A 6,000-nucleotide genomic window follows, 5' to 3' on the forward strand; every position below is an offset into this window, starting at 1 on the left:
ATGTTACTATACAAAAGTCAGTTGATTTCTGATATACCAGCAATGAGCAATTGGAATTTGAAATTAAAAGCATAATACCATTCACTTTAGCACTGGAAAGAGAAATGTTTAGGCATAAATTGAATAAAATATGTGCCAGGTTTATATGAGAAAAACTACAAACTCTGATTAAAGAAATCAAAGAAGATCTAAATAAATAGAGTATAAATTGAATAAAATATGTACAAGGTTTAGATGAGGAAAAACTACAAACTGATAAAAGAAATCAAAGAAGATCTAAATTAATGGGGAGGTATTCCACGTACATGGATAAGAAGACTCAATGTTGTCATACTGTCATTTCTTCAAAACTTGATCTGTAGATTTAATGGAACCCCACTCAAAATTCCAGCAAATTATTATATGGATATCCACAAACTGGTTCAAAAGTTTATGTGAAATGGCAAAAGATCCAGAATAGCCAACCTAATATTGAAGGAGAAGAATGAAGTTTGAGGTCTAACAAACTAATTTCTGTATGATTTCAACTATATGACATTCTGGAAAATGAAAAATTACAGACACAGTAAATAGCTCAGTGATTGCCAGGAGTTTGAGGGAAAAGGGACTGGGGTAAATGGAACACAAGAGATTTTCTGAATAGTAACACTGTTATGTATGACACTGTAATTTTGGATACATGCCATTATATATTTGTCAAAACCCATGGAATGTCAAACACAAAGAGTGAAGCCTAATATAAACTATGGGCTTTAGTAATTAATGGTGCATCAATACTGGGTCATGGATTGTAACAAATGTGTCATCCTAATGTAAGATGGTAAAAATAGGAGAAACTGCAGGGAGGTATGAGGGAACTCTGTGTTTTTCTTTCATCTTTTTTTTCTGTAAACCTAAAACTTTTTAAAAAATGAAGTATCTTATTTTTTTAAATTATCTAAATACATTAATAAAAAGTGAGAGATTAGCAAAGTAGATTTTAAAATATCCTAATCATAAGCTGTTTATAAGAGACCTACTTTACATTTAATAAAATAGGTAAATTGAAATTAAATGCATGAAAAATACATAATATGCAAATATTAACAAAATAATGCAGGAACAGCTATATTAATATCTGATGGAGAGACTTGAGAGTAAGGAAAATTACTAAAGACAAAGAAAGATATTACATATTTTTAAAAACCAAGTTACTATGAAGACACAATGATCCTAAATGTATATAAACCAACAGAATTTTAAAATACATGGAGCAAAAGCAGGTAATACTGAAAGAAGAAATAGACAAATCTACAATTATAGTTGGGGATTCCAACCTTCTCACTAGCTGACAGAATTACTAGTCAGACAATTAGCATAGATATAGAAAAATATGAACAACACAATTCACCAACAGAATCTAATTGATATTCATACATATGTTTATCACATAAAGGAAACTCCAATAAGATTAAAAACTAATTGCACATCATAAGTAACAGAAGGCAGAAGAAAGTAGAATGACACATTAAAAGAGATTAAAGAAAATACGAGACCAAGAATCTTATATCTAGCAAAACTATATGCTAAAACTAAAGATAAAATAGACATTTTCATATAAACAAAAATTGAGAAAATTTGTTGCTAGAAGATTTATCTTAATATTTATTAACACTAACAAAAGATTTCCAGGCTGATTCCTGATACATGTTAAACCCCATATGAGAAAACAAACAGGCCAGTAAATTGAATTATGTAGATAATTGTTAAAGAGACTATAATTGAATATTTTGTCTTCTTTCCTTTCTTAAATGATTTAAAATGCAATTGCATAAAATGATATGTATATACACAGATTGTTGGGTTCGTAACCTACAGAAATGTAATTTGTTTGACAATAATGGCACAAAGGATATGAGCAGAAGCAAATCTATATTGGACCAACCAACAGAATGACACCAGATGGTTTTCCAGATGTACGAAAATAAAGAGAACAAGAAATGGCAGATAAGAAGATTAATATCACAAACTTTACAAATGTATACTTGTTCCCCTTTCTTCCTCAGCTTCTTTAAAAGATGCAAAAGTAAAAAGAACAAAGCTGGAGGCATCATGCTACCTGACTTCAAAGTACACTGTAAGACTACAGTAACTGAAACAGCATGGTACTGGTACCAAAACAGATATATAGACCAATGGAACAGAACAGAGGCCTCAGAAATAACACCACACATTTACAACCATCTGATCTTTGACAAACCTGACCAAAACAAGCAATGGGGAGAGAATTCCCTATTTAATAAATGGTATTGGGAAAACTGGCTAGCCATATGCAGAAAACTGAAACTGGACCCCTTCCTTACACCTTACACAAAAATTAACTCAAGGTGGATTAAAGACTTAAACATAAGACCTAAAACCATAAAAACCCTAGAAGAAAATCTAGGCAGTACCATTCAGGACATAGGCATGGGCAAAGACTTTATGACTAAAACACCAAAAGCAATGGCAACAAAAGCCAAAATAGACAAATGGGATCTAATTAAACTAAAGAACTTCTGCACAGCTAAATAAACTATTATCAGAGTGAACAGGCAACCCACAGAATGGGAGAAAATTTTTGCCCCCTATCCATCTGACAAAAGGCTAATATCCAGAATCAACGAAGAACTTAAACAAATTTACAAGAAACAAACAACCTCATCAAAAAGTGGGTGAAGGATATGAACAGATACTTCTCAAAAGAAGACATTTATGCAGCCAACAAACATATGAAGAAAAGCTAATCATCACTGGTCATTAGAGAAATGCAAATCAAAACCACAATGAGATACCATCTCATATCAGTTATGTGATGCTTTTATAAAGCATGCTCTCTTGCCTGCCACCATGATTGTAAGATGTGACTTTGCTCCTCCTTGCCTTGCACCGTGATTGTGAGGCCTCCCTAGCCATGTTGAACCTCTTTCCTTTATAAATTACCCAGTCGCAGGTATGTCTTTGTTAGCAGTATGAGAACAGACTAATACATCAGAGATAAAGAGGACATGCTGTAATGTTAAAGAGACAATATATTAAGAAGGTATAACAATTATAAACCTATGTGCTCTGAGCGAAATATTTCCAAAATCTACAAAACAAAAACAGACTGAATTAAAGGTAGAATTCAACAAGAATAGTTGGAGATGGTAATTGTTGCAGACATCAATATCTCACTTTCAATAACTAGAAAAACTAAATAGATTCTAGCAAGAATATGGAGGACTTGAGTAACCGTATAAACTAGCTAGATCTAACAGACACTGACAGTACAGTACACCCAAAAGCAGAACATTACTCTCAAGTGTACATGGAACATTTCCTAAAATAGATCACATGCTAGGCCAAAAACTAAACCTCAAAAAGTAGAAAATGATTGTCCTTTGATCAAAATGGAATTAAATTAGAAATTAAAAACAGAAAGAAATTTGGGAAAAGCGTAAATATATAAAAATTAGCTACATACTTCTAAATAACAAATGAGTCAGAGAAGAGATCACGATGAAAAATAAGCAGAAGAAAGGATATAATAAACATTGAAATAGAAAGTAAAGAAATAGAAAAAATGGTAGAGCAAATCAACAAAACCAAGAGTTGGGTCTTTGAAAAGATTAACAACATTAACGAACTTTAGCTACACTTACAGGGAGAAAGAAAGATTCAACTTACTAAAATTAAGAATGAAAGAGAGGACATTACTATTGACCTTATAGAAATAAAAAGAACTATAAAAGATGCCATAAAAAAAAGTATGTCAACATATTAGATAACTTTGACAAAACGGTATCAAATTCTAGAATAATACTTATAAATCATTTAAAGAATAATTAATGCCATTCTTCACAAGCTCTTCAAAAAAATTGAATATCTATTACAGTTTTACTTATAATAGCCAAAAAGTAAAAACAACCCCAATGTTAATTAACTGGTGAATGGACAAATACAATATGGTGTGTCATATATCATATCATATCATATCTACAATATCATGTTATTGACCAACAAAAGGAATGAAGTACTGACATATGCTGCAACTTGGGTGAAAATATTATATTCTTGTAAATATCATGCTGTGTAAAAGAGACCAGAACCAAAGAGTACACTTTGTATTATTCCATTTATATAAAATCTCCCAAACAGGCAAGTTTAGACAGTAGTTGCCTAATGATGTAAGGTGGAGGAGGAATGGAAAGTGACTGCTAATGGGTACCGGGACTCTTTTGAGGGTATCAAAAATGTTATAAAATTAAACTTCAGGATGATTGAGCAACTGAATGAATATATTAATATGTATGAAACATTTTAAGTGAGTAAATTACACAAAATTTAAATTATGGCTAAACAAAGCTGTTTTTAAAAAGTGTACCAGCAGCATAAAATTAGTTATAAATTAATCAGGATTAAACAGTGCTCATCTTGATTAAGCTTATAATGGATGATGATTATTTTACTTGTTTTATTCTATAGTAAACAGTTTTAGATTCGGTGATTAAACAAAGGGCTACCTTTACACTCTACTTATTTTTTAAGTAAAAGTAAAACATTATTAAAAAGTGTATAAACTGGTTCATGTTTACGTTAACTATCTCACCCTTCCTTCTCTTTTACTTCCAATTTACTTTAGTTATATTTGGGGTTTTATTCAATATTGTCTATGGAATCTGTTAATCATTCTTTAAAGGAAAGAAGAAATGGGTAGGGAATAAAGTATGGAGCCATCCAAAAAGGAAAAGATCTGGGAAGATGCCGTGCTGACTTAATGTTAAGAAATGTTAAGAAAGTAAAGCCTTGATGTCTTGGTTTTTATTTTAGAAATATTATTTTGTTGACAGTATACTAAAGTGCATACAACTAATTTAAAATAAAAATAAGGTATATGAAAATATGTAAGATGAAGCTAAAGCAGAGGTGAGAGGAAATTTTTATTACTAAATGTTTATGTTAGAAGTGATAAAGACCTCAACCAACTAAGTTCCTACCTCAAAAAACAAAGAAAGAAAAGAAATAAAAAGAGCAAAATTAGACCAAATCAAGAAGAAGCATATTTTGGAATAGCTTTCAAATTATCCTTTAAAAATAGTCATAAGTTCAAAATTTGGTGTACAAATTCTATATTATGTCTCATTACCTTTAGAATACTTTTTTTTTTTTTTTTTTTTTTTTTTTTGAGACACAGTCTCGCTCTGTTGCCAGGCTGAAGTGCAGTGGCATGATCTCAGCTCACTGATTCATGCAATTCTCCTGGATTCAAGCAATTCTCCTGCATCAGCCTCCCCAGTAGCTGGGACTACAGGCGCTGGACACCACCATGTCCACCTAAGTTTTGTATTTTTAGTAGAGACGGGGTTTCATCATGTTGGACAGGATTGTCTAGATCTCCTGACCTCATGATCCACTCGCCTCGGCCTCCCAAAGTGCTGGGATTAAAGGCATGAGCCACTGCGCCTGGCCTAAAATGCGTTTCTTTTCCTTGACATAAATGCATTATCTGTACTACTATGAATATTGAAATGCCATAATTGAGGCTTTTTTTTTTAAACTTTGCAAATGGAATAAAAGAGAGAAGGAAGGATGGGATTCTCCTGAGATATTTAGATAAATGTTAGAGAAAAGAAAAGATTCAAGTTGATATTCTGATAAACTTGATAAACCACATGGACAAATCTGACATTTATGAGAGTAAAAGAAATGGAAAACAATGTAAGTGGGTGTAAAGAAAGAAGGAGATCAAAAAAGAATACAAAGTTAAATAGTCCCTCATATTGGTCACAAGGCCAAATCAGCTGGCTCAGAATATCATTTGCTGCAGTGAGAAAACCTCACTAAATTTCCTCCTTTAAGGAATGACTTTGTTCTCAGGAAATCTACACTAGTATATAGAAATAAAGGCACATACTGTCTGCAACTTGCTCTTAGATAATTCAAAAAAAGTGTCTGTATATCTATATCAATACCTATCTAGAATAAACAAGTGTGACAAAA

This window comes from Chlorocebus sabaeus, chromosome 12 (assembly GCF_047675955.1).
Source record: "Chlorocebus sabaeus isolate Y175 chromosome 12, mChlSab1.0.hap1, whole genome shotgun sequence".
NCBI lineage: Eukaryota > Metazoa > Chordata > Mammalia > Primates > Cercopithecidae > Chlorocebus > Chlorocebus sabaeus.